The sequence below is a fragment of the Pungitius pungitius genome, unplaced genomic scaffold (assembly GCF_949316345.1).
Source record: "Pungitius pungitius unplaced genomic scaffold, fPunPun2.1 scaffold_24, whole genome shotgun sequence".
Lineage (NCBI taxonomy): Eukaryota > Metazoa > Chordata > Actinopteri > Perciformes > Gasterosteidae > Pungitius > Pungitius pungitius.
The window spans coordinates 1,205,827-1,233,237 of record NW_026909886.1 but is presented as its reverse complement, the minus strand read 5'-3'; the positions used below and the strand labels follow the sequence as shown (position 1 = coordinate 1,233,237).

Below are 27,411 nucleotides of genomic sequence, written 5' to 3'. Positions count from 1 at the left end.
TTTTTATCTTTTTCCTAATCCTTTAAAACGTGTCAAAGATAATCAGAAGAGTTTGTTTTTCTAAAATTGAAGCAGTTCTTAGGATTGGCAAGAGAGGTTCCTAAAACCTGAAGGTAACTTTACTTTTCTTCACTGGCAATTCTAACATGTTGGGTTAGCACCTGTATTTGAACGGCTAAATTACAAACAAAAGTATGCCAATTGTTAAATGTTGATCAACACTAATTTAGCAACCATGAAACGGAATCATTTTTGATGATATTGTCTAAGTTCCTTATATATCCAACGTTAAAACAACACTAAACATGCATCTCTTCGACAATGTGATATACTTTTTGTAATTTGTAGGTGTACAATCTGCGGCGCTCGGCGGCTTCCAGAGAGAAGTGAAAAAGCTTACGGCACCTGGGATTCCCAGGCGGTCTTCCATCCAGGTACTAACCAGGCCCTGCTCTGCTTAGCTTCCGAGATCAGACGAGATCGGGCGGAACCAGAGAGGTATGGCCGTAAGCTGCTTTTTATCTTTTTCCTAATCCTTTATAATGCGTCAAAAAATTATGTCACGCCTGCCGTTGGCATCTTTGTGTGGGTTAAATAAGGGTATGCAAAGAAGGCTGTGACATCCTATGCCGAAAATTGGATGGACTAGAGAAGACCCGCCCAGGAGTCCCAGCCAATCGGTGGATGGCCATTGCAGTCCCCGCCACCTCAAATGGCCTGACGATGGTATGGACGTAAGCCACCTTTCATCTTCTTCCTATTGCATCTCTTCTACAATGTGAAATGCTTTTTACAATTGTGTAGGTGTACAATCTGCGGCGCTGGGCGGCTTTCGGAGAGAGAAGTGAAAAAGCTTACGGCACCTGGGATTCCCAGGCGGTCTTCCATCCAGGTACTAACCAGGCCCTGCTCTGCTTAGCTTCCGAGATCAGACGAGATCGGGCGGAACCAGAGAGGTATGGCCGTAAGCTGCTTTTTACCTTTTTCCTAATCCTTTAAAACGTGTCAAAGATAATCAGAAGAGTTTCTTTTTCTAAAATTGAAGCAGTTCTTAGGATTGGCAAGAGAGGTTCCTAAAACCTGAAGGTAACTTTACTTTTCTTCACTGGCAATTCTAACATGTTGGGTTAGCACCTGTATTTCAACGGCTAAATTACAAACAAAAGTATGCCAATTGTTAAATGTTGATCAACACTAATTTAGCAACCATGAAACGGAATCATTTTTGATTATATTGTCTAAGTTCCTTATATATCCAACGTTAAAACACCACTAAACATGCATCTCTTCGACAATGTGATATACTTTTTGTAATTTGTAGGTGTACAATCTGCGGCGCTCGGCGGCTTCCAGAGAGAAGTGAAAAAGCTTACGGCACCTGGGATTCCCAGGCGGTCTTCCATCCAGGTACTAACCAGGCCCTGTTCTGCTTAGCTTCCGAGATCAGACGAGATCGGGCGGAACCAGAGAGGTATGGCCGTAAGCTGCTCTTTATCTTTTTCCTAATCCTTTATAATGCGTCAAAAAATTATGTCACGCCTGCCGTTGGCATCTTTGTGTGGGTTAAATAAGGGTATGCAAAGAAGGCTGTGACATCCTATGCCGAAAATTGGATGGACTAGAGAAGACCCGCCCAGGAGTCCCAGCCAATCGGTGGATGGCCATTGCAGTCCCCGCCACCTCAAATGGCCTGACGATGGTATGGACGTAAGCCACCTTTCATCTTCTTCCTATTGCATCTCTTCTACAATGTGAAATGCTTTTTACAATTGTGTAGGTGTACAATCTGCGGCGCTGGGCGGCTTTCGGAGAGAGAAGTGAAAAAGCTTACGGCACCTGGGATTCCCAGGCGGTCTTCCATCCAGGTACTAACCAGGCCCTGCTCTGCTTAGCTTCCGAGATCAGACGAGATCGGGCGGAACCAGAGAGGTATGGCCGTAAGCTGCTCTTTATCTTTTTCCTAATCCTTTATAATGCGTCAAAAAATTATGTCACGCCTGCCGTTGGCATCTTTGTGTGGGTTAAATAAGGGTATGCAAAGAAGGCTGTGACATCCTAAGCCGAAAATTGGATGGACTAGAGAAGACCCGCCCAGGAGTCCCAGCCAATCGGTGGATGGCCATTGCAGTCCCCGCCACCTCAAATGGCCTGACGATGGTATGGACGTAAGCCACCTTTCATCTTCTTCCTATTGCATCTCTTCTACAATGTGAAATGCTTTTTACAATTGTGTAGGTGTACAATCTGCGGCGCTGGGCGGCTTTCGGAGAGAGAAGTGAAAAAGCTTACGGCACCTGGGATTCCCAGGCGGTCTTCCATCCAGGTACTAACCAGGCCCTGCTCTGCTTAGCTTCCGAGATCAGACGAGATCGGGCGGAACCAGAGAGGTATGGCCGTAAGCTGCTTTTCATCTTTTTCCTAATCCTTTAAAACGTGTCAAAGATAATCAGAAGTTTCTTTTTCTAAAATTGAAGCAGTTCTTAGCATTGGCAAGAGAGGTTCCTAAAGCCTGAAGGTAACTTTACTTTTCTTCACTGGCAATTCTAACATGTTGGGTTAGCACCTGTATTTCAACGGCTAAATTACAAACAATAGTATGCCAATCGTAAATGTTGATCAACACTAATTTAGCAATCATGAAACGGAATCATTTTGGATAATATTGTCTAAATGCCTTTCATATCCAACGTTAAAACAACAATAAACATGCATCTCTTCAACAATGTGATATACTTTTTGTAATTTGTAGGTGTACAATCTGCGGCGCTCTGCAGCTTTCAGAGAGAAGTGAAAAAGCTTACGGCACCTGGGATTCCCAGGCGGTCTTCCATCCAGGTACTAACCAGGCCCTGGTCTGCTTAGCTTCCGAGATCAGACGAGATCGGGCGGAACCAGAGAGGTATGGCCGTAAGCTGCTTTTTATCTTTTTCCTAATCCTTTAAAACGTGTCAAAGATAATCAGAAGAGTTTGTTTTTCTAAAATTGAAGCAGTTCTTAGGATTGGCAAGAGAGGTTCCTAAAACCTGAAGGTAACTTTACTTTTCTTCACTGGCAATTCTAACATGTTGGGTTAGCACCTGTATTTGAACGGCTAAATTACAAACAAAAGTATGCCAATTGTTAAATGTTGATCAACACTAATTTAGCAACCATGAAACGGAATCATTTTTGATGATATTGTCTAAGTTCCTTATATATCCAACGTTAAAACAACACTAAACATGCATCTCTTCGACAATGTGATATACTTTTTGTAATTTGTAGGTGTACAATCTGCGGCGCTCGGCGGCTTCCAGAGAGAAGTGAAAAAGCTTACGGCACCTGGGATTCCCAGGCGGTCTTCCATCCAGGTACTAACCAGGCCCTGCTCTGCTTAGCTTCCGAGATCAGACGAGATCGGGCGGAACCAGAGAGGTATGGCCGTAAGCTGCTTTTTACCTTTTTCCTAATCCTTTAAAACGTGTCAAAGATAATCAGAAGAGTTTCTTTTTCTAAAATTGAAGCAGTTCTTAGGATTGGCAAGAGAGGTTCCTAAAACCTGAAGGTAACTTTACTTTTCTTCACTGGCAATTCTAACATGTTGGGTTAGCACCTGTATTTCAACGGCTAAATTACAAACAAAAGTATGCCAATTGTTAAATGTTGATCAACACTAATTTAGCAACCATGAAACGGAATCATTTTTGATTATATTGTCTAAGTTCCTTATATATCCAACGTTAAAACAACACTAAACATGCATCTCTTCGACAATGTGATATACTTTTTGTAATTTGTAGGTGTACAATCTGCGGCGCTCGGCGGCTTCCAGAGAGAAGTGAAAAAGCTTACGGCACCTGGGATTCCCAGGCGGTCTTCCATCCAGGTACTAACCAGGCCCTGCTCTGCTTAGCTTCCGAGATCAGACGAGATCGGGCGGAACCAGAGAGGTATGGCCGTAAGCTGCTCTTTATCTTTTTCCTAATCCTTTATAATGCGTCAAAAAATTATGTCACGCCTGCCGTTGGCATCTTTGTGTGGGTTAAATAAGGGTATGCAAAGAAGGCTGTGACATCCTATGCCGAAAATTGGATGGACTAGAGAAGACCCGCCCAGGAGTCCCAGCCAATCGGTGGATGGCCATTGCAGTCCCCGCCACCTCAAATGGCCTGACGATGGTACGGACGTAAGCCACCTTTCATCTTCTTCCTATTGCATCTCTTCTACAATGTGAAATGCTTTTTACAATTGTGTAGGTGTACAATCTGCGGCGCTGGGCGGCTTTCGGAGAGAGAAGTGAAAAAGCTTACGGCACCTGGGATTCCCAGGCGGTCTTCCATCCAGGTACTAACCAGGCCCTGCTCTGCTTAGCTTCCGAGATCAGACGAGATCGGGCGGAACCAGAGAGGTATGGCCGTAAGCTGCTTTTTATCTTTTTCCTAATCCTTTAAAACGTGTCAAAGATAATCAGAAGAGTTTGTTTTTCTAAAATTGAAGCAGTTCTTAGGATTGGCAAGAGAGGTTCCTAAAACCTGAAGGTAACTTTACTTTTCTTCACTGGCAATTCTAACATGTTGGGTTAGCACCTGTATTTGAACGGCTAAATTACAAACAAAAGTATGCCAATTGTTAAATGTTGATCAACACTAATTTAGCAACCATGAAACGGAATCATTTTTGATGATATTGTCTAAGTTCCTTATATATCCAACGTTAAAACAACACTAAACATGCATCTCTTCGACAATGTGATATACTTTTTGTAATTTGTAGGTGTACAATCTGCGGCGCTCGGCGGCTTCCAGAGAGAAGTGAAAAAGCTTACGGCACCTGGGATTCCCAGGCGGTCTTCCATCCAGGTACTAACCAGGCCCTGCTCTGCTTAGCTTCCGAGATCAGACGAGATCGGGCGGAACCAGAGAGGTATGGCCGTAAGCTGCTTTTTATCTTTTTCCTAATCCTTTATAATGCGTCAAAAAATTATGTCACGCCTGCCGTTGGCATCTTTGTGTGGGTTAAATAAGGGTATGCAAAGAAGGCTGTGACATCCTATGCCGAAAATTGGATGGACTAGAGAAGACCCGCCCAGGAGTCCCAGCCAATCGGTGGATGGCCATTGCAGTCCCCGCCACCTCAAATGGCCTGACGATGGTATGGACGTAAGCCACCTTTCATCTTCTTCCTATTGCATCTCTTCTACAATGTGAAATGCTTTTTACAATTGTGTAGGTGTACAATCTGCGGCGCTGGGCGGCTTTCGGAGAGAGAAGTGAAAAAGCTTACGGCACCTGGGATTCCCAGGCGGTCTTCCATCCAGGTACTAACCAGGCCCTGCTCTGCTTAGCTTCCGAGATCAGACGAGATCGGGCGGAACCAGAGAGGTATGGCCGTAAGCTGCTCTTTATCTTTTTCCTAATCCTTTATAATGCGTCAAAAAATTATGTCACGCCTGCCGTTGGCATCTTTGTGTGGGTTAAATAAGGGTATGCAAAGAAGGCTGTGACATCCTAAGCCGAAAATTGGATGGACTAGAGAAGACCCGCCCAGGAGTCCCAGCCAATCGGTGGATGGCCATTGCAGTCCCCGCCACCTCAAATGGCCTGACGATGGTATGGACGTAAGCCACCTTTCATCTTCTTCCTATTGCATCTCTTCTACAATGTGAAATGCTTTTTACAATTGTGTAGGTGTACAATCTGCGGCGCTGGGCGGCTTTCGGAGAGAGAAGTGAAAAAGCTTACGGCACCTGGGATTCCCAGGCGGTCTTCCATCCAGGTACTAACCAGGCCCTGCTCTGCTTAGTTTCCGAGATCAGACGAGATCGGGCGGAACCAGAGAGGTATGGCCGTAAGCTGCTTTTTACCTTTTTCCTAATCCTTTAAAACGTGTCAAAGATAATCAGAAGAGTTTCTTTTTCTAAAATTGAAGCAGTTCTTAGGATTGGCAAGAGAGGTTCCTAAAACCTGAAGGTAACTTTACTTTTCTTCACTGGCAATTCTAACATGTTGGGTTAGCACCTGTATTTCAACGGCTAAATTACAAACAAAAGTATGCCAATTGTTAAATGTTGATCAACACTAATTTAGCAACCATGAAACGGAATCATTTTTGATTATATTGTCTAAGTTCCTTATATATCCAACGTTAAAACAACACTAAACATGCATCTCTTCGACAATGTGATATACTTTTTGTAATTTGTAGGTGTACAATCTGCGGCGCTCGGCGGCTTCCAGAGAGAAGTGAAAAAGCTTACGGCACCTGGGATTCCCAGGCGGTCTTCCATCCAGGTACTAACCAGGCCCTGCTCTGCTTAGCTTCCGAGATCAGACGAGATCGGGCGGAACCAGAGAGGTATGGCCGTAAGCTGCTCTTTATCTTTTTCCTAATCCTTTATAATGCGTCAAAAAATTATGTCACGCCTGCCGTTGGCATCTTTGTGTGGGTTAAATAAGGGTATGCAAAGAAGGCTGTGACATCCTATGCCGAAAATTGGATGGACTAGAGAAGACCCGCCCAGGAGTCCCAGCCAATCGGTGGATGGCCATTGCAGTCCCCGCCACCTCAAATGGCCTGACGATGGTACGGACGTAAGCCACCTTTCATCTTCTTCCTATTGCATCTCTTCTACAATGTGAAATGCTTTTTACAATTGTGTAGGTGTACAATCTGCGGCGCTGGGCGGCTTTCGGAGAGAGAAGTGAAAAAGCTTACGGCACCTGGGATTCCCAGGCGGTCTTCCATCCAGGTACTAACCAGGCCCTGCTCTGCTTAGCTTCCGAGATCAGACGAGATCGGGCGGAACCAGAGAGGTATGGCCGTAAGCTGCTTTTTATCTTTTTCCTAATCCTTTAAAACGTGTCAAAGATAATCAGAAGAGTTTGTTTTTCTAAAATTGAAGCAGTTCTTAGGATTGGCAAGAGAGGTTCCTAAAACCTGAAGGTAACTTTACTTTTCTTCACTGGCAATTCTAACATGTTGGGTTAGCACCTGTATTTGAACGGCTAAATTACAAACAAAAGTATGCCAATTGTTAAATGTTGATCAACACTAATTTAGCAACCATGAAACGGAATCATTTTTGATGATATTGTCTAAGTTCCTTATATATCCAACGTTAAAACAACACTAAACATGCATCTCTTCGACAATGTGATATACTTTTTGTAATTTGTAGGTGTACAATCTGCGGCGCTCGGCGGCTTCCAGAGAGAAGTGAAAAAGCTTACGGCACCTGGGATTCCCAGGCGGTCTTCCATCCAGGTACTAACCAGGCCCTGCTCTGCTTAGCTTCCGAGATCAGACGAGATCGGGCGGAACCAGAGAGGTATGGCCGTAAGCTGCTTTTTATCTTTTTCCTAATCCTTTATAATGCGTCAAAAAATTATGTCACGCCTGCCGTTGGCATCTTTGTGTGGGTTAAATAAGGGTATGCAAAGAAGGCTGTGACATCCTATGCCGAAAATTGGATGGACTAGAGAAGACCCGCCCAGGAGTCCCAGCCAATCGGTGGATGGCCATTGCAGTCCCCGCCACCTCAAATGGCCTGACGATGGTATGGACGTAAGCCACCTTTCATCTTCTTCCTATTGCATCTCTTCTACAATGTGAAATGCTTTTTACAATTGTGTAGGTGTACAATCTGCGGCGCTGGGCGGCTTTCGGAGAGAGAAGTGAAAAAGCTTACGGCACCTGGGATTCCCAGGCGGTCTTCCATCCAGGTACTAACCAGGCCCTGCTCTGCTTAGCTTCCGAGATCAGACGAGATCGGGCGGAACCAGAGAGGTATGGCCGTAAGCTGCTCTTTATCTTTTTCCTAATCCTTTATAATGCGTCAAAAAATTATGTCACGCCTGCCGTTGGCATCTTTGTGTGGGTTAAATAAGGGTATGCAAAGAAGGCTGTGACATCCTAAGCCGAAAATTGGATGGACTAGAGAAGACCCGCCCAGGAGTCCCAGCCAATCGGTGGATGGCCATTGCAGTCCCCGCCACCTCAAATGGCCTGACGATGGTATGGACGTAAGCCACCTTTCATCTTCTTCCTATTGCATCTCTTCTACAATGTGAAATGCTTTTTACAATTGTGTAGGTGTACAATCTGCGGCGCTGGGCGGCTTTCGGAGAGAGAAGTGAAAAAGCTTACGGCACCTGGGATTCCCAGGCGGTCTTCCATCCAGGTACTAACCAGGCCCTGCTCTGCTTAGTTTCCGAGATCAGACGAGATCGGGCGGAACCAGAGAGGTATGGCCGTAAGCTGCTTTTTACCTTTTTCCTAATCCTTTAAAACGTGTCAAAGATAATCAGAAGAGTTTCTTTTTCTAAAATTGAAGCAGTTCTTAGGATTGGCAAGAGAGGTTCCTAAAACCTGAAGGTAACTTTACTTTTCTTCACTGGCAATTCTAACATGTTGGGTTAGCACCTGTATTTCAACGGCTAAATTACAAACAAAAGTATGCCAATTGTTAAATGTTGATCAACACTAATTTAGCAACCATGAAACGGAATCATTTTTGATTATATTGTCTAAGTTCCTTATATATCCAACGTTAAAACAACACTAAACATGCATCTCTTCGACAATGTGATATACTTTTTGTAATTTGTAGGTGTACAATCTGCGGCGCTCGGCGGCTTCCAGAGAGAAGTGAAAAAGCTTACGGCACCTGGGATTCCCAGGCGGTCTTCCATCCAGGTACTAACCAGGCCCTGCTCTGCTTAGCTTCCGAGATCAGACGAGATCGGGCGGAACCAGAGAGGTATGGCCGTAAGCTGCTCTTTATCTTTTTCCTAATCCTTTATAATGCGTCAAAAAATTATGTCACGCCTGCCGTTGGCATCTTTGTGTGGGTTAAATAAGGGTATGCAAAGAAGGCTGTGACATCCTAAGCCGAAAATTGGATGGACTAGAGAAGACCCGCCCAGGAGTCCCAGCCAATCGGTGGATGGCCATTGCAGTCCCCGCCACCTCAAATGGCCTGACGATGGTATGGACGTAAGCCACCTTTCATCTTCTTCCTATTGCATCTCTTCTACAATGTGAAATGCTTTTTACAATTGTGTAGGTGTACAATCTGCGGCGCTGGGCGGCTTTCGGAGAGAGAAGTGAAAAAGCTTACGGCACCTGGGATTCCCAGGCGGTCTTCCATCCAGGTACTAACCAGGCCCTGCTCTGCTTAGTTTCCGAGATCAGACGAGATCGGGCGGAACCAGAGAGGTATGGCCGTAAGCTGCTTTTTACCTTTTTCCTAATCCTTTAAAACGTGTCAAAGATAATCAGAAGAGTTTCTTTTTCTAAAATTGAAGCAGTTCTTAGGATTGGCAAGAGAGGTTCCTAAAACCTGAAGGTAACTTTACTTTTCTTCACTGGCAATTCTAACATGTTGGGTTAGCACCTGTATTTCAACGGCTAAATTACAAACAAAAGTATGCCAATTGTTAAATGTTGATCAACACTAATTTAGCAACCATGAAACGGAATCATTTTTGATTATATTGTCTAAGTTCCTTATATATCCAACGTTAAAACAACACTAAACATGCATCTCTTCGACAATGTGATATACTTTTTGTAATTTGTAGGTGTACAATCTGCGGCGCTCGGCGGCTTCCAGAGAGAAGTGAAAAAGCTTACGGCACCTGGGATTCCCAGGCGGTCTTCCATCCAGGTACTAACCAGGCCCTGCTCTGCTTAGCTTCCGAGATCAGACGAGATCGGGCGGAACCAGAGAGGTATGGCCGTAAGCTGCTCTTTATCTTTTTCCTAATCCTTTATAATGCGTCAAAAAATTATGTCACGCCTGCCGTTGGCATCTTTGTGTGGGTTAAATAAGGGTATGCAAAGAAGGCTGTGACATCCTATGCCGAAAATTGGATGGACTAGAGAAGACCCGCCCAGGAGTCCCAGCCAATCGGTGGATGGCCATTGCAGTCCCCGCCACCTCAAATGGCCTGACGATGGTACGGACGTAAGCCACCTTTCATCTTCTTCCTATTGCATCTCTTCTACAATGTGAAATGCTTTTTACAATTGTGTAGGTGTACAATCTGCGGCGCTGGGCGGCTTTCGGAGAGAGAAGTGAAAAAGCTTACGGCACCTGGGATTCCCAGGCGGTCTTCCATCCAGGTACTAACCAGGCCCTGCTCTGCTTAGCTTCCGAGATCAGACGAGATCGGGCGGAACCAGAGAGGTATGGCCGTAAGCTGCTTTTTATCTTTTTCCTAATCCTTTAAAACGTGTCAAAGATAATCAGAAGAGTTTGTTTTTCTAAAATTGAAGCAGTTCTTAGGATTGGCAAGAGAGGTTCCTAAAACCTGAAGGTAACTTTACTTTTCTTCACTGGCAATTCTAACATGTTGGGTTAGCACCTGTATTTGAACGGCTAAATTACAAACAAAAGTATGCCAATTGTTAAATGTTGATCAACACTAATTTAGCAACCATGAAACGGAATCATTTTTGATGATATTGTCTAAGTTCCTTATATATCCAACGTTAAAACAACACTAAACATGCATCTCTTCGACAATGTGATATACTTTTTGTAATTTGTAGGTGTACAATCTGCGGCGCTCGGCGGCTTCCAGAGAGAAGTGAAAAAGCTTACGGCACCTGGGATTCCCAGGCGGTCTTCCATCCAGGTACTAACCAGGCCCTGCTCTGCTTAGCTTCCGAGATCAGACGAGATCGGGCGGAACCAGAGAGGTATGGCCGTAAGCTGCTTTTTATCTTTTTCCTAATCCTTTATAATGCGTCAAAAAATTATGTCACGCCTGCCGTTGGCATCTTTGTGTGGGTTAAATAAGGGTATGCAAAGAAGGCTGTGACATCCTATGCCGAAAATTGGATGGACTAGAGAAGACCCGCCCAGGAGTCCCAGCCAATCGGTGGATGGCCATTGCAGTCCCCGCCACCTCAAATGGCCTGACGATGGTATGGACGTAAGCCACCTTTCATCTTCTTCCTATTGCATCTCTTCTACAATGTGAAATGCTTTTTACAATTGTGTAGGTGTACAATCTGCGGCGCTGGGCGGCTTTCGGAGAGAGAAGTGAAAAAGCTTACGGCACCTGGGATTCCCAGGCGGTCTTCCATCCAGGTACTAACCAGGCCCTGCTCTGCTTAGCTTCCGAGATCAGACGAGATCGGGCGGAACCAGAGAGGTATGGCCGTAAGCTGCTTTTTACCTTTTTCCTAATCCTTTAAAACGTGTCAAAGATAATCAGAAGAGTTTCTTTTTCTAAAATTGAAGCAGTTCTTAGGATTGGCAAGAGAGGTTCCTAAAACCTGAAGGTAACTTTACTTTTCTTCACTGGCAATTCTAACATGTTGGGTTAGCACCTGTATTTGAACGGCTAAATTACAAACAAAAGTATGCCAATTGTTAAATGTTGATCAACACTAATTTAGCAACCATGAAACGGAATCATTTTTGATTATATTGTCTAAGTTCCTTATATATCCAACGTTAAAACAACACTAAACATGCATCTCTTCGACAATGTGATATACTTTTTGTAATTTGTAGGTGTACAATCTGCGGCGCTCGGCGGCTTCCAGAGAGAAGTGAAAAAGCTTACGGCACCTGGGATTCCCAGGCGGTCTTCCATCCAGGTACTAACCAGGCCCTGTTCTGCTTAGCTTCCGAGATCAGACGAGATCGGGCGGAACCAGAGAGGTATGGCCGTAAGCTGCTCTTTATCTTTTTCCTAATCCTTTATAATGCGTCAAAAAATTATGTCACGCCTGCCGTTGGCATCTTTGTGTGGGTTAAATAAGGGTATGCAAAGAAGGCTGTGACATCCTATGCCGAAAATTGGATGGACTAGAGAAGACCCGCCCAGGAGTCCCAGCCAATCGGTGGATGGCCATTGCAGTCCCCGCCACCTCAAATGGCCTGACGATGGTATGGACGTAAGCCACCTTTCATCTTCTTCCTATTGCATCTCTTCTACAATGTGAAATGCTTTTTACAATTGTGTAGGTGTACAATCTGCGGCGCTGGGCGGCTTTCGGAGAGAGAAGTGAAAAAGCTTACGGCACCTGGGATTCCCAGGCGGTCTTCCATCCAGGTACTAACCAGGCCCTGCTCTGCTTAGCTTCCGAGATCAGACGAGATCGGGCGGAACCAGAGAGGTATGGCCGTAAGCTGCTCTTTATCTTTTTCCTAATCCTTTATAATGCGTCAAAAAATTATGTCACGCCTGCCGTTGGCATCTTTGTGTGGGTTAAATAAGGGTATGCAAAGAAGGCTGTGACATCCTAAGCCGAAAATTGGATGGACTAGAGAAGACCCGCCCAGGAGTCCCAGCCAATCGGTGGATGGCCATTGCAGTCCCCGCCACCTCAAATGGCCTGACGATGGTATGGACGTAAGCCACCTTTCATCTTCTTCCTATTGCATCTCTTCTACAATGTGAAATGCTTTTTACAATTGTGTAGGTGTACAATCTGCGGCGCTGGGCGGCTTTCGGAGAGAGAAGTGAAAAAGCTTACGGCACCTGGGATTCCCAGGCGGTCTTCCATCCAGGTACTAACCAGGCCCTGCTCTGCTTAGCTTCCGAGATCAGACGAGATCGGGCGGAACCAGAGAGGTATGGCCGTAAGCTGCTTTTCATCTTTTTCCTAATCCTTTAAAACGTGTCAAAGATAATCAGAAGTTTCTTTTTCTAAAATTGAAGCAGTTCTTAGCATTGGCAAGAGAGGTTCCTAAAGCCTGAAGGTAACTTTACTTTTCTTCACTGGCAATTCTAACATGTTGGGTTAGCACCTGTATTTCAACGGCTAAATTACAAACAATAGTATGCCAATCGTAAATGTTGATCAACACTAATTTAGCAATCATGAAACGGAATCATTTTGGATAATATTGTCTAAATGCCTTTCATATCCAACGTTAAAACAACAATAAACATGCATCTCTTCAACAATGTGATATACTTTTTGTAATTTGTAGGTGTACAATCTGCGGCGCTCTGCAGCTTTCAGAGAGAAGTGAAAAAGCTTACGGCACCTGGGATTCCCAGGCGGTCTTCCATCCAGGTACTAACCAGGCCCTGGTCTGCTTAGCTTCCGAGATCAGACGAGATCGGGCGGAACCAGAGAGGTATGGCCGTAAGCTGCTTTTTATCTTTTTCCTAATCCTTTATAATGCGTCAAAAAATTATGTCACGCCTGCCGTTGCCATCTTTGTGTGGGTTAAATAAGGGTATGCAAAGAAGGCTGTGACATCCTATGGCGAAAATTGGATGGACTAGAGAAGACCCGCCCAGGAGTCCCAGCCAATCGGTGGATGGCCATTGCAGTCCCCGCCACCTCAAATGGCCTGACGATGGTATGGACGTAAGCCACCTTTCATCTTCTTCCTATTGCATCTCTTCTACAATGTGATCAACTTTTTACAATTGTGTAGGTGTACAAGCTACGGCGCTGGGCGGCTTTCAGAGAGAGAAGTGAAAAAGCTTACGGCACCTGGGATTCCCAGGCGGTCTTCCATCCAGGTACTAACCAGGCCCTGCTCTGCTTAGCTTCCGAGATCAGACGAGATCGGGCGGAACCAGAGAGGTATGGCCGTAAGCTGCTTTTCATCTTTTTCCTAATCCTTTAAAACGTGTCAAAGATAATCAGAAGTTTCTTTTTCTAAAATTGAAGCAGTTCTTAGCATTGGCAAGAGAGGTTCCTAAAGCCTGAAGGTAACTTTACTTTTCTTCACTGGCAATTCTAACATGTTGGGTTAGCACCTGTATTTCAACGGCTAAATTACAAACAATAGTATGCCAATCGTAAATGTTGATCAACACTAATTTAGCAATCATGAAACGGAATCATTTTGGATAATATTGTCTAATTTCCTTTCATATCCAACGTTAAAACAACACTAAACATGCATCTCTTCAACAATGTGATATTCTTTTTGTAATTTGTAGGTGTACAATCTGCGGCGCTGGGCGGCTTTCGGAGAGAGAAGTGAAAAAGCTTACGGCACCTGGGATTCCCAGGCGGTCTTCCATCCAGGTACTAACCAGGCCCTGCACTGCTTAGCTTCCGAGATCAGACGAGATCGGGCGGAACCAGAGAGGTATGGCCGTAAGCTGCTTTTTATCTTTTTCCTAATCCTTTATAATGCGTCAATGAATTATGACACGCCTGCCGTTGGCATCTTTGTGTGGGTTAAATAAGGGTATGCAAAGAAGGCTGTGACATCCCATGCCGAAAATTGGATGGACTAGAGAAGACCCGCCCAGGGGTCCCAGCCAATCGGTGAATGGCCATTGCAGTCCCCGCCACCTCAAATGGCCTGACGATGGTATGGACGTAAGCCACCTTTCATCTTCTTCCTATTGCATCTCTTCTACAATGTGACATTTTTTTTTACAATTGTGTAGGTGTACAATCTACGGAGCTGGGCGGCTTTCAGAGAGAGAAGTGAAAAAGCTTACGGCACCTGGGATTCCCAGGCGGTCTTCCATCCAGGTACTAACCAGGCCCTGCTCTGCTTAGCTTCCGAGATCAGACGAGATCGGGCGGAACCAGAGAGGTATGGCCGTAAGCTGCTTTTTATCTTTTTCCTAATCCTTTATAATGCGTCAATGAATTATGACACGCCTGCCGTTGGCATCTTTGTGTGGGTTAAATAAGGGTATGCAAAGAAGGCTGTGACATCCCATGCCGAAAATTGGATGGACTAGAGAAGACCCGCCCAGGGGTCCCAGCCAATCGGTGAATGGCCATTGCAGTCCCCGCCACCTCAAATGGCCTGACGATAGTATGGACGTAAGCCACCTTTCATCTTCTTCCTATTGCATCTCTTCTACAATGTGAATTTTTTTTTACAATTGTGCAGGTGTACAATTTACGGCGCTGGGCGGCTTTCAGAGAGAGAAGTGAAAAAGCTTACGGCACCTGGGATTCCCAGGCGGTCTTCCATCCAGGTACTAACCAGGCCCTGCTCTGCTTAGCTTCCGAGATCAGACGAGATCGGGCGGAACCAGAGAGGTATGGCCGTAAGCTGCTTTTCATCTTTTTCCTAATCCTTTAAAACGTGTCAAAGATAATCAGAAGTTTCTTTTTCTAAAATTGAAGCAGTTCTTAGCATTGGCAAGAGAGGTTCCTAAAGCCTGAAGGTAACTTTACTTTTCTTCACTGGCAATTCTAACATGTTGGGTTAGCACCTGTATTTCAACGGCTAAATTACAAACAATAGTATGCCAATCGTAAATGTTGATCAACACTAATTTAGCAATCATGAAACGGAATCATTTTGGATAATATTGTCTAATTTCCTTTCATATCCAACGTTAAAACAACACTAAACATGCATCTCTTCAACAATGTGATATTCTTTTTGTAATTTGTAGGTGTACAATCTGCGGCGCTCTGCAGCTTTCAGAGAGAAGTGAAAAAGCTTACGGCACCTGGGATTCCCAGGCGGTCTTCCATCCAGGTACTAACCAGGCCCTGCTCTGCTTAGCTTCCGAGATCAGACGAGATCGGGCGGAACCAGAGAGGTATGGCCGTAAGCTGCTTTTTATCTTTTTCCTAATCCTTTATAATGCGTCAAAAAATTATGTCACGCCTGCCGTTGGCATCTTTGTGTGGGTTAAATAAGGGTATGCAAAGAAGGCTGTGACATCCTATGGCGAAAATTGGATGGACTAGAGAAGACCCGCCCAGGAGTCCCAGCCAATCGGTGGATGGCCATTGCAGTCCCCGCCACCTCAAATGGCCTGACGATGGTATGGACGTAAGCCACCTTTCATCTTCTTCCTATTGCATCTCTTCTACAATGTGATCAACTTTTTACAATTGTGTAGGTGTACAAGCTACGGCGCTGGGCGGCTTTCAGAGAGAGAAGTGAAAAAGCTTACGGCACCTGGGATTCCCAGGCGGTCTTCCATCCAGGTACTAACCAGGCCCTGCTCTGCTTAGCTTCCGAGATCAGACGAGATCGGGCGGAACCAGAGAGGTATGGCCGTAAGCTGCTTTTCATCTTTTTCCTAATCCTTTAAAACGTGTCAAAGATAATCAGAAGTTTCTTTTTCTAAAATTGAAGCAGTTCTTAGCATTGGCAAGAGAGGTTCCTAAAACCTAAAGGGAACTTTACTTTTCTTCACTGGTAAATCTAACATGTTTGGTTAGCACCTGTATTTCAACGGCTAAATTACAAACAAAAGTATGCCAATTGTTAAATGTTGATCAACACTAATTTAGCAACCATGAAACGGAATCATGTTTGATAATATTGTCTAAATGCCTTTCATATCCAACGTTAAAACAACAATAAACATGCATCTCTTCAACAATGTGATATACTTTTTGTAATTTGTAGGTGTACAATCTGCGGCGCTCTGCAGCTTTCAGAGAGAAGTGAAAAAGCTTACGGCACCTGGGATTCCCAGGCGGTCTTCCATCCAGGTACTAACCAGGCCCTGCTCTGCTTAGCTTCCGAGATCAGACGAGATCGGGCGGAACCAGAGAGGTATGGCCGTAAGCTGCTCTTTATCTTTTTCCTAATCCTTTATAATGCGTCAAAAAATTATGTCACGCCTGCCGTTGGCATCTTTGTGTGGGTTAAATAAGGGTATGCAAAGAAGGCTGTGACATCCTATGCCGAAAATTGGATGGACTAGAGAAGACCCGCCCAGGAGTCCCAGCCAATCGGTGGATGGCCATTGCAGTCCCCGCCACCTCAAATGGCCTGACGATGGTACGGACGTAAGCCACCTTTCATCTTCTTCCTATTGCATCTCTTCTACAATGTGAAATGCTTTTTACAATTGTGTAGGTGTACAATCTGCGGCGCTGGGCGGCTTTCGGAGAGAGAAGTGAAAAAGCTTACGGCACCTGGGATTCCCAGGCGGTCTTCCATCCAGGTACTAACCAGGCCCTGCTCTGCTTAGCTTCCGAGATCAGACGAGATCGGGCGGAACCAGAGAGGTATGGCCGTAAGCTGCTTTTTATCTTTTTCCTAATCCTTTAAAACGTGTCAAAGATAATCAGAAGAGTTTGTTTTTCTAAAATTGAAGCAGTTCTTAGGATTGGCAAGAGAGGTTCCTAAAACCTGAAGGTAACTTTACTTTTCTTCACTGGCAATTCTAACATGTTGGGTTAGCACCTGTATTTGAACGGCTAAATTACAAACAAAAGTATGCCAATTGTTAAATGTTGATCAACACTAATTTAGCAACCATGAAACGGAATCATTTTTGATGATATTGTCTAAGTTCCTTATATATCCAACGTTAAAACAACACTAAACATGCATCTCTTCGACAATGTGATATACTTTTTGTAATTTGTAGGTGTACAATCTGCGGCGCTCGGCGGCTTCCAGAGAGAAGTGAAAAAGCTTACGGCACCTGGGATTCCCAGGCGGTCTTCCATCCAGGTACTAACCAGGCCCTGCTCTGCTTAGCTTCCGAGATCAGACGAGATCGGGCGGAACCAGAGAGGTATGGCCGTAAGCTGCTTTTTATCTTTTTCCTAATCCTTTATAATGCGTCAAAAAATTATGTCACGCCTGCCGTTGGCATCTTTGTGTGGGTTAAATAAGGGTATGCAAAGAAGGCTGTGACATCCTATGCCGAAAATTGGATGGACTAGAGAAGACCCGCCCAGGAGTCCCAGCCAATCGGTGGATGGCCATTGCAGTCCCCGCCACCTCAAATGGCCTGACGATGGTATGGACGTAAGCCACCTTTCATCTTCTTCCTATTGCATCTCTTCTACAATGTGAAATGCTTTTTACAATTGTGTAGGTGTACAATCTGCGGCGCTGGGCGGCTTTCGGAGAGAGAAGTGAAAAAGCTTACGGCACCTGGGATTCCCAGGCGGTCTTCCATCCAGGTACTAACCAGGCCCTGCTCTGCTTAGCTTCCGAGATCAGACGAGATCGGGCGGAACCAGAGAGGTATGGCCGTAAGCTGCTTTTTACCTTTTTCCTAATCCTTTAAAACGTGTCAAAGATAATCAGAAGAGTTTCTTTTTCTAAAATTGAAGCAGTTCTTAGGATTGGCAAGAGAGGTTCCTAAAACCTGAAGGTAACTTTACTTTTCTTCACTGGCAATTCTAACATGTTGGGTTAGCACCTGTATTTGAACGGCTAAATTACAAACAAAAGTATGCCAATTGTTAAATGTTGATCAACACTAATTTAGCAACCATGAAACGGAATCATTTTTGATTATATTGTCTAAGTTCCTTATATATCCAACGTTAAAACAACACTAAACATGCATCTCTTCGACAATGTGATATACTTTTTGTAATTTGTAGGTGTACAATCTGCGGCGCTCGGCGGCTTCCAGAGAGAAGTGAAAAAGCTTACGGCACCTGGGATTCCCAGGCGGTCTTCCATCCAGGTACTAACCAGGCCCTGTTCTGCTTAGCTTCCGAGATCAGACGAGATCGGGCGGAACCAGAGAGGTATGGCCGTAAGCTGCTCTTTATCTTTTTCCTAATCCTTTATAATGCGTCAAAAAATTATGTCACGCCTGCCGTTGGCATCTTTGTGTGGGTTAAATAAGGGTATGCAAAGAAGGCTGTGACATCCTATGCCGAAAATTGGATGGACTAGAGAAGACCCGCCCAGGAGTCCCAGCCAATCGGTGGATGGCCATTGCAGTCCCCGCCACCTCAAATGGCCTGACGATGGTATGGACGTAAGCCACCTTTCATCTTCTTCCTATTGCATCTCTTCTACAATGTGAAATGCTTTTTACAATTGTGTAGGTGTACAATCTGCGGCGCTGGGCGGCTTTCGGAGAGAGAAGTGAAAAAGCTTACGGCACCTGGGATTCCCAGGCGGTCTTCCATCCAGGTACTAACCAGGCCCTGCTCTGCTTAGCTTCCGAGATCAGACGAGATCGGGCGGAACCAGAGAGGTATGGCCGTAAGCTGCTCTTTATCTTTTTCCTAATCCTTTATAATGCGTCAAAAAATTATGTCACGCCTGCCGTTGGCATCTTTGTGTGGGTTAAATAAGGGTATGCAAAGAAGGCTGTGACATCCTAAGCCGAAAATTGGATGGACTAGAGAAGACCCGCCCAGGAGTCCCAGCCAATCGGTGGATGGCCATTGCAGTCCCCGCCACCTCAAATGGCCTGACGATGGTATGGACGTAAGCCACCTTTCATCTTCTTCCTATTGCATCTCTTCTACAATGTGAAATGCTTTTTACAATTGTGTAGGTGTACAATCTGCGGCGCTGGGCGGCTTTCGGAGAGAGAAGTGAAAAAGCTTACGGCACCTGGGATTCCCAGGCGGTCTTCCATCCAGGTACTAACCAGGCCCTGCTCTGCTTAGCTTCCGAGATCAGACGAGATCGGGCGGAACCAGAGAGGTATGGCCGTAAGCTGCTTTTCATCTTTTTCCTAATCCTTTAAAACGTGTCAAAGATAATCAGAAGTTTCTTTTTCTAAAATTGAAGCAGTTCTTAGCATTGGCAAGAGAGGTTCCTAAAGCCTGAAGGTAACTTTACTTTTCTTCACTGGCAATTCTAACATGTTGGGTTAGCACCTGTATTTCAACGGCTAAATTACAAACAATAGTATGCCAATCGTAAATGTTGATCAACACTAATTTAGCAATCATGAAACGGAATCATTTTGGATAATATTGTCTAAATGCCTTTCATATCCAACGTTAAAACAACAATAAACATGCATCTCTTCAACAATGTGATATACTTTTTGTAATTTGTAGGTGTACAATCTGCGGCGCTCTGCAGCTTTCAGAGAGAAGTGAAAAAGCTTACGGCACCTGGGATTCCCAGGCGGTCTTCCATCCAGGTACTAACCAGGCCCTGGTCTGCTTAGCTTCCGAGATCAGACGAGATCGGGCGGAACCAGAGAGGTATGGCCGTAAGCTGCTTTTTATCTTTTTCCTAATCCTTTATAATGCGTCAAAAAATTATGTCACGCCTGCCGTTGCCATCTTTGTGTGGGTTAAATAAGGGTATGCAAAGAAGGCTGTGACATCCTATGGCGAAAATTGGATGGACTAGAGAAGACCCGCCCAGGAGTCCCAGCCAATCGGTGGATGGCCATTGCAGTCCCCGCCACCTCAAATGGCCTGACGATGGTATGGACGTAAGCCACCTTTCATCTTCTTCCTATTGCATCTCTTCTACAATGTGATCAACTTTTTACAATTGTGTAGGTGTACAAGCTACGGCGCTGGGCGGCTTTCAGAGAGAGAAGTGAAAAAGCTTACGGCACCTGGGATTCCCAGGCGGTCTTCCATCCAGGTACTAACCAGGCCCTGCTCTGCTTAGCTTCCGAGATCAGACGAGATCGGGCGGAACCAGAGAGGTATGGCCGTAAGCTGCTTTTCATCTTTTTCCTAATCCTTTAAAACGTGTCAAAGATAATCAGAAGTTTCTTTTTCTAAAATTGAAGCAGTTCTTAGCATTGGCAAGAGAGGTTCCTAAAGCCTGAAGGTAACTTTACTTTTCTTCACTGGCAATTCTAACATGTTGGGTTAGCACCTGTATTTCAACGGCTAAATTACAAACAATAGTATGCCAATCGTAAATGTTGATCAACACTAATTTAGCAATCATGAAACGGAATCATTTTGGATAATATTGTCTAATTTCCTTTCATATCCAACGTTAAAACAACACTAAACATGCATCTCTTCAACAATGTGATATTCTTTTTGTAATTTGTAGGTGTACAATCTGCGGCGCTGGGCGGCTTTCGGAGAGAGAAGTGAAAAAGCTTACGGCACCTGGGATTCCCAGGCGGTCTTCCATCCAGGTACTAACCAGGCCCTGCACTGCTTAGCTTCCGAGATCAGACGAGATCGGGCGGAACCAGAGAGGTATGGCCGTAAGCTGCTTTTTATCTTTTTCCTAATCCTTTATAATGCGTCAATGAATTATGACACGCCTGCCGTTGGCATCTTTGTGTGGGTTAAATAAGGGTATGCAAAGAAGGCTGTGACATCCCATGCCGAAAATTGGATGGACTAGAGAAGACCCGCCCAGGGGTCCCAGCCAATCGGTGAATGGCCATTGCAGTCCCCGCCACCTCAAATGGCCTGACGATGGTATGGACGTAAGCCACCTTTCATCTTCTTCCTATTGCATCTCTTCTACAATGTGACATTTTTTTTTACAATTGTGTAGGTGTACAATCTACGGAGCTGGGCGGCTTTCAGAGAGAGAAGTGAAAAAGCTTACGGCACCTGGGATTCCCAGGCGGTCTTCCATCCAGGTACTAACCAGGCCCTGCTCTGCTTAGCTTCCGAGATCAGACGAGATCGGGCGGAACCAGAGAGGTATGGCCGTAAGCTGCTTTTTATCTTTTTCCTAATCCTTTATAATGCGTCAATGAATTATGACACGCCTGCCGTTGGCATCTTTGTGTGGGTTAAATAAGGGTATGCAAAGAAGGCTGTGACATCCCATGCCGAAAATTGGATGGACTAGAGAAGACCCGCCCAGGGGTCCCAGCCAATCGGTGAATGGCCATTGCAGTCCCCGCCACCTCAAATGGCCTGACGATAGTATGGACGTAAGCCACCTTTCATCTTCTTCCTATTGCATCTCTTCTACAATGTGAATTTTTTTTTACAATTGTGCAGGTGTACAATTTACGGCGCTGGGCGGCTTTCAGAGAGAGAAGTGAAAAAGCTTACGGCACCTGGGATTCCCAGGCGGTCTTCCATCCAGGTACTAACCAGGCCCTGCTCTGCTTAGCTTCCGAGATCAGACGAGATCGGGCGGAACCAGAGAGGTATGGCCGTAAGCTGCTTTTCATCTTTTTCCTAATCCTTTAAAACGTGTCAAAGATAATCAGAAGTTTCTTTTTCTAAAATTGAAGCAGTTCTTAGCATTGGCAAGAGAGGTTCCTAAAGCCTGAAGGTAACTTTACTTTTCTTCACTGGCAATTCTAACATGTTGGGTTAGCACCTGTATTTCAACGGCTAAATTACAAACAATAGTATGCCAATCGTAAATGTTGATCAACACTAATTTAGCAATCATGAAACGGAATCATTTTGGATAATATTGTCTAATTTCCTTTCATATCCAACGTTAAAACAACACTAAACATGCATCTCTTCAACAATGTGATATTCTTTTTGTAATTTGTAGGTGTACAATCTGCGGCGCTCTGCAGCTTTCAGAGAGAAGTGAAAAAGCTTACGGCACCTGGGATTCCCAGGCGGTCTTCCATCCAGGTACTAACCAGGCCCTGCTCTGCTTAGCTTCCGAGATCAGACGAGATCGGGCGGAACCAGAGAGGTATGGCCGTAAGCTGCTTTTTATCTTTTTCCTAATCCTTTATAATGCGTCAAAAAATTATGTCACGCCTGCCGTTGGCATCTTTGTGTGGGTTAAATAAGGGTATGCAAAGAAGGCTGTGACATCCTATGGCGAAAATTGGATGGACTAGAGAAGACCCGCCCAGGAGTCCCAGCCAATCGGTGGATGGCCATTGCAGTCCCCGCCACCTCAAATGGCCTGACGATGGTATGGACGTAAGCCACCTTTCATCTTCTTCCTATTGCATCTCTTCTACAATGTGATCAACTTTTTACAATTGTGTAGGTGTACAAGCTACGGCGCTGGGCGGCTTTCAGAGAGAGAAGTGAAAAAGCTTACGGCACCTGGGATTCCCAGGCGGTCTTCCATCCAGGTACTAACCAGGCCCTGCTCTGCTTAGCTTCCGAGATCAGACGAGATCGGGCGGAACCAGAGAGGTATGGCCGTAAGCTGCTTTTCATCTTTTTCCTAATCCTTTAAAACGTGTCAAAGATAATCAGAAGTTTCTTTTTCTAAAATTGAAGCAGTTCTTAGCATTGGCAAGAGAGGTTCCTAAAACCTAAAGGGAACTTTACTTTTCTTCACTGGTAAATCTAACATGTTTGGTTAGCACCTGTATTTCAACGGCTAAATTACAAACAAAAGTATGCCAATTGTTAAATGTTGATCAACACTAATTTAGCAACCATGAAACGGAATCATGTTTGATAATATTGTCTAAATGCCTTTCATATCCAACGTTAAAACAACAATAAACATGCATCTCTTCAACAATGTGATATACTTTTTGTAATTTGTAGGTGTACAATCTGCGGCGCTCTGCAGCTTTCAGAGAGAAGTGAAAAAGCTTACGGCACCTGGGATTCCCAGGCGGTCTTCCATCCAGGTACTAACCAGGCCCTGGTCTGCTTAGCTTCCGAGATCAGACGAGATCGGGCGGAACCAGAGAGGTATGGCCGTAAGCTGCTTTTTATCTTTTTCCTAATCCTTTATAATGCGTCAAAAAATTATGTCACGCCTGCCGTTGGCATCTTTGTGTGGGTTAAATAAGGGTATGCAAAGAAGGCTGTGACATCCTATGGCGAAAATTGGATGGACTAGAGAAGACCCGCCCAGGAGTCCCAGCCAATCGGTGGATGGCCATTGCAGTCCCCGCCACCTCAAATGGCCTGACGATGGTATGGACGTAAGCCACCTTTCATCTTCTTCCTATTGCATCTCTTCTACAATGTGATCAACTTTTTACAATTGTGTAGGTGTACAAGCTACGGCGCTGGGCGGCTTTCGGAGAGAGAAGTGAAAAAGCTTACGGCACCTGGGATTCCCAGGCGGTCTTCCATCCAGGTACTAACCAGGCCCTGCTCTGCTTAGCTTCCGAGATCAGACGAGATCGGGCGGAACCAGAGAGGTATGGCCGTAAGCTGCTTTTCATCTTTTTCCTAATCCTTTAAAACGTGTCAAAGATAATCAGAAGTTTCTTTTTCTAAAATTGAAGCAGTTCTTAGCATTGGCAAGAGAGGTTCCTAAAACCTAAAGGGAACTTTACTTTTCTTCACTGGTAAATCTAACATGTTTGGTTAGCACCTGTATTTCAACGGCTAAATTACAAACAAAAGTATGCCAATTGTTAAATGTTGATCAACACTAATTTAGCAACCATGAAACGGAATCATGTTTGATAATATTGTCTAAATGCCTTTCATATCCAACGTTAAAACAACAATAAACATGCATCTCTTCAACAATGTGATATACTTTTTGTAATTTGTAGGTGTACAATCTGCGGCGCTCTGCAGCTTTCAGAGAGAAGTGAAAAAGCTTACGGCACCTGGGATTCCCAGGCGGTCTTCCATCCAGGTACTAACCAGGCCCTGGTCTGCTTAGCTTCCGAGATCAGACGAGATCGGGCGGAACCAGAGAGGTATGGCCGTAAGCTGCTTTTTATCTTTTTCCTAATCCTTTATAATGCGTCAAAAAATTATGTCACGCCTGCCGTTGCCATCTTTGTGTGGGTTAAATAAGGGTATGCAAAGAAGGCTGTGACATCCTATGGCGAAAATTGGATGGACTAGAGAAGACCCGCCCAGGAGTCCCAGCCAATCGGTGGATGGCCATTGCAGTCCCCGCCACCTCAAATGGCCTGACGATGGTATGGACGTAAGCCACCTTTCATCTTCTTCCTATTGCATCTCTTCTACAATGTGATCAACTTTTTACAATTGTGTAGGTGTACAAGCTACGGCGCTGGGCGGCTTTCAGAGAGAGAAGTGAAAAAGCTTACGGCACCTGGGATTCCCAGGCGGTCTTCCATCCAGGTACTAACCAGGCCCTGCTCTGCTTAGCTTCCGAGATCAGACGAGATCGGGCGGAACCAGAGAGGTATGGCCGTAAGCTGCTTTTCATCTTTTTCCTAATCCTTTAAAACGTGTCAAAGATAATCAGAAGTTTCTTTTTCTAAAATTGAAGCAGTTCTTAGCATTGGCAAGAGAGGTTCCTAAAACCTAAAGGGAACTTTACTTTTCTTCACTGGTAAATCTAACATGTTTGGTTAGCACCTGTATTTCAACGGCTAAATTACAAACAAAAGTATGCCAATTGTTAAATGTTGATCAACACTAATTTAGCAACCATGAAACGGAATCATGTTTGATAATATTGTCTAAATGCCTTTCATATCCAACGTTAAAACAACAATAAACATGCATCTCTTCAACAATGTGATATACTTTTTGTAATTTGTAGGTGTACAATCTGCGGCGCTCTGCAGCTTTCAGAGAGAAGTGAAAAAGCTTACGGCACCTGGGATTCCCAGGCGGTCTTCCATCCAGGTACTAACCAGGCCCTGGTCTGCTTAGCTTCCGAGATCAGACGAGATCGGGCGGAACCAGAGAGGTATGGCCGTAAGCTGCTTTTTATCTTTTTCCTAATCCTTTATAATGCGTCAAAAAATTATGTCACGCCTGCCGTTGCCATCTTTGTGTGGGTTAAATAAGGGTATGCAAAGAAGGCTGTGACATCCTATGGCGAAAATTGGATGGACTAGAGAAGACCCGCCCAGGAGTCCCAGCCAATCGGTGGATGGCCATTGCAGTCCCCGCCACCTCAAATGGCCTGACGATGGTATGGACGTAAGCCACCTTTCATCTTCTTCCTATTGCATCTCTTCTACAATGTGATCAACTTTTTACAATTGTGTAGGTGTACAAGCTACGGCGCTGGGCGGCTTTCAGAGAGAGAAGTGAAAAAGCTTACGGCACCTGGGATTCCCAGGCGGTCTTCCATCCAGGTACTAACCAGGCCCTGCTCTGCTTAGCTTCCGAGATCAGACGAGATCGGGCGGAACCAGAGAGGTATGGCCGTAAGCTGCTTTTCATCTTTTTCCTAATCCTTTAAAACGTGTCAAAGATAATCAGAAGTTTCTTTTTCTAAAATTGAAGCAGTTCTTAGCATTGGCAAGAGAGGTTCCTAAAGCCTGAAGGTAACTTTACTTTTCTTCACTGGCAATTCTAACATGTTGGGTTAGCACCTGTATTTCAACGGCTAAATTACAAACAATAGTATGCCAATCGTAAATGTTGATCAACACTAATTTAGCAATCATGAAACGGAATCATTTTGGATAATATTGTCTAATTTCCTTTCATATCCAACGTTAAAACAACACTAAACATGCATCTCTTCAACAATGTGATATTCTTTTTGTAATTTGTAGGTGTACAATCTGCGGCGCTGGGCGGCTTTCGGAGAGAGAAGTGAAAAAGCTTACGGCACCTGGGATTCCCAGGCGGTCTTCCATCCAGGTACTAACCAGGCCCTGCACTGCTTAGCTTCCGAGATCAGACGAGATCGGGCGGAACCAGAGAGGTATGGCCGTAAGCTGCTTTTTATCTTTTTCCTAATCCTTTATAATGCGTCAATGAATTATGACACGCCTGCCGTTGGCATCTTTGTGTGGGTTAAATAAGGGTATGCAAAGAAGGCTGTGACATCCCATGCCGAAAATTGGATGGACTAGAGAAGACCCGCCCAGGGGTCCCAGCCAATCGGTGAATGGCCATTGCAGTCCCCGCCACCTCAAATGGCCTGACGATGGTATGGACGTAAGCCACCTTTCATCTTCTTCCTATTGCATCTCTTCTACAATGTGACATTTTTTTTTACAATTGTGTAGGTGTACAATCTACGGAGCTGGGCGGCTTTCAGAGAGAGAAGTGAAAAAGCTTACGGCACCTGGGATTCCCAGGCGGTCTTCCATCCAGGTACTAACCAGGCCCTGCTCTGCTTAGCTTCCGAGATCAGACGAGATCGGGCGGAACCAGAGAGGTATGGCCGTAAGCTGCTTTTTATCTTTTTCCTAATCCTTTATAATGCGTCAATGAATTATGACACGCCTGCCGTTGGCATCTTTGTGTGGGTTAAATAAGGGTATGCAAAGAAGGCTGTGACATCCCATGCCGAAAATTGGATGGACTAGAGAAGACCCGCCCAGGGGTCCCAGCCAATCGGTGAATGGCCATTGCAGTCCCCGCCACCTCAAATGGCCTGACGATAGTATGGACGTAAGCCACCTTTCATCTTCTTCCTATTGCATCTCTTCTACAATGTGAATTTTTTTTTACAATTGTGCAGGTGTACAATTTACGGCGCTGGGCGGCTTTCAGAGAGAGAAGTGAAAAAGCTTACGGCACCTGGGATTCCCAGGCGGTCTTCCATCCAGGTACTAACCAGGCCCTGCTCTGCTTAGCTTCCGAGATCAGACGAGATCGGGCGGAACCAGAGAGGTATGGCCGTAAGCTGCTTTTCATCTTTTTCCTAATCCTTTAAAACGTGTCAAAGATAATCAGAAGTTTCTTTTTCTAAAATTGAAGCAGTTCTTAGCATTGGCAAGAGAGGTTCCTAAAGCCTGAAGGTAACTTTACTTTTCTTCACTGGCAATTCTAACATGTTGGGTTAGCACCTGTATTTCAACGGCTAAATTACAAACAATAGTATGCCAATCGTAAATGTTGATCAACACTAATTTAGCAATCATGAAACGGAATCATTTTGGATAATATTGTCTAATTTCCTTTCATATCCAACGTTAAAACAACACTAAACATGCATCTCTTCAACAATGTGATATTCTTTTTGTAATTTGTAGGTGTACAATCTGCGGC

The 27,411-nt window shown here is 44.8% G+C and overlaps 56 non-coding genes across 56 annotated transcripts; all 56 read right to left on the bottom strand.

Annotated features, from left to right (window-relative positions):
- Window positions 1-393: 393 nt before the first annotated feature.
- Window positions 394-512, bottom strand: LOC134118520 (5S ribosomal RNA). Its single transcript, XR_009950078.1, has one exon. It is a non-coding gene; the product is annotated as a 5S ribosomal RNA (ribosomal RNA).
- A 339-nt stretch (window positions 513-851) lies between these two features.
- LOC134118519 (5S ribosomal RNA) lies at window positions 852-970 on the bottom strand. Its single transcript, XR_009950077.1, has one exon. It is a non-coding gene; the product is annotated as a 5S ribosomal RNA (ribosomal RNA).
- A 396-nt stretch (window positions 971-1,366) lies between these two features.
- Window positions 1,367-1,485, bottom strand: LOC134118963 (5S ribosomal RNA). Its single transcript, XR_009950524.1, has one exon. It is a non-coding gene; the product is annotated as a 5S ribosomal RNA (ribosomal RNA).
- A 339-nt stretch (window positions 1,486-1,824) lies between these two features.
- Window positions 1,825-1,943, bottom strand: LOC134118517 (5S ribosomal RNA). The gene has a single exon (XR_009950075.1). It is a non-coding gene; the product is annotated as a 5S ribosomal RNA (ribosomal RNA).
- Window positions 1,944-2,282: 339 nt separating this feature from the next.
- LOC134118516 (5S ribosomal RNA) lies at window positions 2,283-2,401 on the bottom strand. Its single transcript, XR_009950074.1, has one exon. It is a non-coding gene; the product is annotated as a 5S ribosomal RNA (ribosomal RNA).
- Window positions 2,402-2,794: 393 nt separating this feature from the next.
- LOC134119037 (5S ribosomal RNA) lies at window positions 2,795-2,913 on the bottom strand. Its single transcript, XR_009950598.1, has one exon. It is a non-coding gene; the product is annotated as a 5S ribosomal RNA (ribosomal RNA).
- A 396-nt stretch (window positions 2,914-3,309) lies between these two features.
- Window positions 3,310-3,428, bottom strand: LOC134118515 (5S ribosomal RNA). The gene has a single exon (XR_009950073.1). It is a non-coding gene; the product is annotated as a 5S ribosomal RNA (ribosomal RNA).
- Window positions 3,429-3,824: 396 nt separating this feature from the next.
- Window positions 3,825-3,943, bottom strand: LOC134118514 (5S ribosomal RNA). Its single transcript, XR_009950072.1, has one exon. It is a non-coding gene; the product is annotated as a 5S ribosomal RNA (ribosomal RNA).
- Window positions 3,944-4,282: 339 nt separating this feature from the next.
- Window positions 4,283-4,401, bottom strand: LOC134118513 (5S ribosomal RNA). The gene has a single exon (XR_009950071.1). It is a non-coding gene; the product is annotated as a 5S ribosomal RNA (ribosomal RNA).
- Window positions 4,402-4,797: 396 nt separating this feature from the next.
- On the bottom strand, window positions 4,798-4,916 carry LOC134118511 (5S ribosomal RNA). The gene has a single exon (XR_009950069.1). It is a non-coding gene; the product is annotated as a 5S ribosomal RNA (ribosomal RNA).
- Window positions 4,917-5,255: 339 nt separating this feature from the next.
- Window positions 5,256-5,374, bottom strand: LOC134118510 (5S ribosomal RNA). Its single transcript, XR_009950068.1, has one exon. It is a non-coding gene; the product is annotated as a 5S ribosomal RNA (ribosomal RNA).
- Window positions 5,375-5,713: 339 nt separating this feature from the next.
- Window positions 5,714-5,832, bottom strand: LOC134118979 (5S ribosomal RNA). The gene has a single exon (XR_009950540.1). It is a non-coding gene; the product is annotated as a 5S ribosomal RNA (ribosomal RNA).
- Window positions 5,833-6,228: 396 nt separating this feature from the next.
- LOC134118509 (5S ribosomal RNA) lies at window positions 6,229-6,347 on the bottom strand. Its single transcript, XR_009950067.1, has one exon. It is a non-coding gene; the product is annotated as a 5S ribosomal RNA (ribosomal RNA).
- A 339-nt stretch (window positions 6,348-6,686) lies between these two features.
- Window positions 6,687-6,805, bottom strand: LOC134118508 (5S ribosomal RNA). The gene has a single exon (XR_009950066.1). It is a non-coding gene; the product is annotated as a 5S ribosomal RNA (ribosomal RNA).
- A 396-nt stretch (window positions 6,806-7,201) lies between these two features.
- Window positions 7,202-7,320, bottom strand: LOC134118507 (5S ribosomal RNA). Its single transcript, XR_009950065.1, has one exon. It is a non-coding gene; the product is annotated as a 5S ribosomal RNA (ribosomal RNA).
- Window positions 7,321-7,659: 339 nt separating this feature from the next.
- LOC134118506 (5S ribosomal RNA) lies at window positions 7,660-7,778 on the bottom strand. Its single transcript, XR_009950064.1, has one exon. It is a non-coding gene; the product is annotated as a 5S ribosomal RNA (ribosomal RNA).
- A 339-nt stretch (window positions 7,779-8,117) lies between these two features.
- Window positions 8,118-8,236, bottom strand: LOC134118978 (5S ribosomal RNA). The gene has a single exon (XR_009950539.1). It is a non-coding gene; the product is annotated as a 5S ribosomal RNA (ribosomal RNA).
- Window positions 8,237-8,632: 396 nt separating this feature from the next.
- LOC134118505 (5S ribosomal RNA) lies at window positions 8,633-8,751 on the bottom strand. Its single transcript, XR_009950063.1, has one exon. It is a non-coding gene; the product is annotated as a 5S ribosomal RNA (ribosomal RNA).
- A 339-nt stretch (window positions 8,752-9,090) lies between these two features.
- LOC134118977 (5S ribosomal RNA) lies at window positions 9,091-9,209 on the bottom strand. Its single transcript, XR_009950538.1, has one exon. It is a non-coding gene; the product is annotated as a 5S ribosomal RNA (ribosomal RNA).
- A 396-nt stretch (window positions 9,210-9,605) lies between these two features.
- LOC134118504 (5S ribosomal RNA) lies at window positions 9,606-9,724 on the bottom strand. Its single transcript, XR_009950062.1, has one exon. It is a non-coding gene; the product is annotated as a 5S ribosomal RNA (ribosomal RNA).
- A 339-nt stretch (window positions 9,725-10,063) lies between these two features.
- On the bottom strand, window positions 10,064-10,182 carry LOC134118503 (5S ribosomal RNA). The gene has a single exon (XR_009950061.1). It is a non-coding gene; the product is annotated as a 5S ribosomal RNA (ribosomal RNA).
- Window positions 10,183-10,578: 396 nt separating this feature from the next.
- On the bottom strand, window positions 10,579-10,697 carry LOC134118502 (5S ribosomal RNA). The gene has a single exon (XR_009950060.1). It is a non-coding gene; the product is annotated as a 5S ribosomal RNA (ribosomal RNA).
- Window positions 10,698-11,036: 339 nt separating this feature from the next.
- On the bottom strand, window positions 11,037-11,155 carry LOC134118500 (5S ribosomal RNA). The gene has a single exon (XR_009950058.1). It is a non-coding gene; the product is annotated as a 5S ribosomal RNA (ribosomal RNA).
- Window positions 11,156-11,551: 396 nt separating this feature from the next.
- On the bottom strand, window positions 11,552-11,670 carry LOC134118962 (5S ribosomal RNA). Its single transcript, XR_009950523.1, has one exon. It is a non-coding gene; the product is annotated as a 5S ribosomal RNA (ribosomal RNA).
- Window positions 11,671-12,009: 339 nt separating this feature from the next.
- LOC134118499 (5S ribosomal RNA) lies at window positions 12,010-12,128 on the bottom strand. The gene has a single exon (XR_009950057.1). It is a non-coding gene; the product is annotated as a 5S ribosomal RNA (ribosomal RNA).
- A 339-nt stretch (window positions 12,129-12,467) lies between these two features.
- Window positions 12,468-12,586, bottom strand: LOC134118498 (5S ribosomal RNA). The gene has a single exon (XR_009950056.1). It is a non-coding gene; the product is annotated as a 5S ribosomal RNA (ribosomal RNA).
- Window positions 12,587-12,979: 393 nt separating this feature from the next.
- Window positions 12,980-13,098, bottom strand: LOC134119036 (5S ribosomal RNA). Its single transcript, XR_009950597.1, has one exon. It is a non-coding gene; the product is annotated as a 5S ribosomal RNA (ribosomal RNA).
- A 339-nt stretch (window positions 13,099-13,437) lies between these two features.
- Window positions 13,438-13,556, bottom strand: LOC134118497 (5S ribosomal RNA). Its single transcript, XR_009950055.1, has one exon. It is a non-coding gene; the product is annotated as a 5S ribosomal RNA (ribosomal RNA).
- A 395-nt stretch (window positions 13,557-13,951) lies between these two features.
- Window positions 13,952-14,070, bottom strand: LOC134118685 (5S ribosomal RNA). Its single transcript, XR_009950246.1, has one exon. It is a non-coding gene; the product is annotated as a 5S ribosomal RNA (ribosomal RNA).
- Window positions 14,071-14,410: 340 nt separating this feature from the next.
- On the bottom strand, window positions 14,411-14,529 carry LOC134118496 (5S ribosomal RNA). The gene has a single exon (XR_009950054.1). It is a non-coding gene; the product is annotated as a 5S ribosomal RNA (ribosomal RNA).
- Window positions 14,530-14,868: 339 nt separating this feature from the next.
- Window positions 14,869-14,987, bottom strand: LOC134118495 (5S ribosomal RNA). The gene has a single exon (XR_009950053.1). It is a non-coding gene; the product is annotated as a 5S ribosomal RNA (ribosomal RNA).
- Window positions 14,988-15,380: 393 nt separating this feature from the next.
- Window positions 15,381-15,499, bottom strand: LOC134118494 (5S ribosomal RNA). Its single transcript, XR_009950052.1, has one exon. It is a non-coding gene; the product is annotated as a 5S ribosomal RNA (ribosomal RNA).
- A 339-nt stretch (window positions 15,500-15,838) lies between these two features.
- Window positions 15,839-15,957, bottom strand: LOC134118493 (5S ribosomal RNA). Its single transcript, XR_009950051.1, has one exon. It is a non-coding gene; the product is annotated as a 5S ribosomal RNA (ribosomal RNA).
- Window positions 15,958-16,351: 394 nt separating this feature from the next.
- On the bottom strand, window positions 16,352-16,470 carry LOC134118492 (5S ribosomal RNA). Its single transcript, XR_009950050.1, has one exon. It is a non-coding gene; the product is annotated as a 5S ribosomal RNA (ribosomal RNA).
- A 339-nt stretch (window positions 16,471-16,809) lies between these two features.
- LOC134118491 (5S ribosomal RNA) lies at window positions 16,810-16,928 on the bottom strand. Its single transcript, XR_009950049.1, has one exon. It is a non-coding gene; the product is annotated as a 5S ribosomal RNA (ribosomal RNA).
- A 396-nt stretch (window positions 16,929-17,324) lies between these two features.
- Window positions 17,325-17,443, bottom strand: LOC134118489 (5S ribosomal RNA). Its single transcript, XR_009950047.1, has one exon. It is a non-coding gene; the product is annotated as a 5S ribosomal RNA (ribosomal RNA).
- Window positions 17,444-17,782: 339 nt separating this feature from the next.
- On the bottom strand, window positions 17,783-17,901 carry LOC134118488 (5S ribosomal RNA). Its single transcript, XR_009950046.1, has one exon. It is a non-coding gene; the product is annotated as a 5S ribosomal RNA (ribosomal RNA).
- Window positions 17,902-18,297: 396 nt separating this feature from the next.
- Window positions 18,298-18,416, bottom strand: LOC134118960 (5S ribosomal RNA). Its single transcript, XR_009950521.1, has one exon. It is a non-coding gene; the product is annotated as a 5S ribosomal RNA (ribosomal RNA).
- Window positions 18,417-18,755: 339 nt separating this feature from the next.
- LOC134118487 (5S ribosomal RNA) lies at window positions 18,756-18,874 on the bottom strand. The gene has a single exon (XR_009950045.1). It is a non-coding gene; the product is annotated as a 5S ribosomal RNA (ribosomal RNA).
- A 339-nt stretch (window positions 18,875-19,213) lies between these two features.
- On the bottom strand, window positions 19,214-19,332 carry LOC134118486 (5S ribosomal RNA). The gene has a single exon (XR_009950044.1). It is a non-coding gene; the product is annotated as a 5S ribosomal RNA (ribosomal RNA).
- A 393-nt stretch (window positions 19,333-19,725) lies between these two features.
- Window positions 19,726-19,844, bottom strand: LOC134119035 (5S ribosomal RNA). Its single transcript, XR_009950596.1, has one exon. It is a non-coding gene; the product is annotated as a 5S ribosomal RNA (ribosomal RNA).
- A 339-nt stretch (window positions 19,845-20,183) lies between these two features.
- LOC134118485 (5S ribosomal RNA) lies at window positions 20,184-20,302 on the bottom strand. The gene has a single exon (XR_009950043.1). It is a non-coding gene; the product is annotated as a 5S ribosomal RNA (ribosomal RNA).
- Window positions 20,303-20,697: 395 nt separating this feature from the next.
- LOC134118684 (5S ribosomal RNA) lies at window positions 20,698-20,816 on the bottom strand. Its single transcript, XR_009950245.1, has one exon. It is a non-coding gene; the product is annotated as a 5S ribosomal RNA (ribosomal RNA).
- A 340-nt stretch (window positions 20,817-21,156) lies between these two features.
- On the bottom strand, window positions 21,157-21,275 carry LOC134118484 (5S ribosomal RNA). The gene has a single exon (XR_009950042.1). It is a non-coding gene; the product is annotated as a 5S ribosomal RNA (ribosomal RNA).
- A 339-nt stretch (window positions 21,276-21,614) lies between these two features.
- On the bottom strand, window positions 21,615-21,733 carry LOC134118483 (5S ribosomal RNA). Its single transcript, XR_009950041.1, has one exon. It is a non-coding gene; the product is annotated as a 5S ribosomal RNA (ribosomal RNA).
- Window positions 21,734-22,126: 393 nt separating this feature from the next.
- LOC134118482 (5S ribosomal RNA) lies at window positions 22,127-22,245 on the bottom strand. The gene has a single exon (XR_009950040.1). It is a non-coding gene; the product is annotated as a 5S ribosomal RNA (ribosomal RNA).
- A 339-nt stretch (window positions 22,246-22,584) lies between these two features.
- Window positions 22,585-22,703, bottom strand: LOC134118481 (5S ribosomal RNA). Its single transcript, XR_009950039.1, has one exon. It is a non-coding gene; the product is annotated as a 5S ribosomal RNA (ribosomal RNA).
- A 394-nt stretch (window positions 22,704-23,097) lies between these two features.
- LOC134119034 (5S ribosomal RNA) lies at window positions 23,098-23,216 on the bottom strand. The gene has a single exon (XR_009950595.1). It is a non-coding gene; the product is annotated as a 5S ribosomal RNA (ribosomal RNA).
- A 339-nt stretch (window positions 23,217-23,555) lies between these two features.
- On the bottom strand, window positions 23,556-23,674 carry LOC134118480 (5S ribosomal RNA). Its single transcript, XR_009950038.1, has one exon. It is a non-coding gene; the product is annotated as a 5S ribosomal RNA (ribosomal RNA).
- Window positions 23,675-24,068: 394 nt separating this feature from the next.
- Window positions 24,069-24,187, bottom strand: LOC134119033 (5S ribosomal RNA). Its single transcript, XR_009950594.1, has one exon. It is a non-coding gene; the product is annotated as a 5S ribosomal RNA (ribosomal RNA).
- A 339-nt stretch (window positions 24,188-24,526) lies between these two features.
- Window positions 24,527-24,645, bottom strand: LOC134118478 (5S ribosomal RNA). Its single transcript, XR_009950036.1, has one exon. It is a non-coding gene; the product is annotated as a 5S ribosomal RNA (ribosomal RNA).
- Window positions 24,646-25,039: 394 nt separating this feature from the next.
- LOC134119032 (5S ribosomal RNA) lies at window positions 25,040-25,158 on the bottom strand. Its single transcript, XR_009950593.1, has one exon. It is a non-coding gene; the product is annotated as a 5S ribosomal RNA (ribosomal RNA).
- A 339-nt stretch (window positions 25,159-25,497) lies between these two features.
- Window positions 25,498-25,616, bottom strand: LOC134118477 (5S ribosomal RNA). Its single transcript, XR_009950035.1, has one exon. It is a non-coding gene; the product is annotated as a 5S ribosomal RNA (ribosomal RNA).
- Window positions 25,617-26,011: 395 nt separating this feature from the next.
- LOC134118683 (5S ribosomal RNA) lies at window positions 26,012-26,130 on the bottom strand. The gene has a single exon (XR_009950244.1). It is a non-coding gene; the product is annotated as a 5S ribosomal RNA (ribosomal RNA).
- Window positions 26,131-26,470: 340 nt separating this feature from the next.
- On the bottom strand, window positions 26,471-26,589 carry LOC134118476 (5S ribosomal RNA). Its single transcript, XR_009950034.1, has one exon. It is a non-coding gene; the product is annotated as a 5S ribosomal RNA (ribosomal RNA).
- Window positions 26,590-26,928: 339 nt separating this feature from the next.
- On the bottom strand, window positions 26,929-27,047 carry LOC134118475 (5S ribosomal RNA). Its single transcript, XR_009950033.1, has one exon. It is a non-coding gene; the product is annotated as a 5S ribosomal RNA (ribosomal RNA).
- Between the last annotated feature and the right edge of the window lie 364 nt (window positions 27,048-27,411).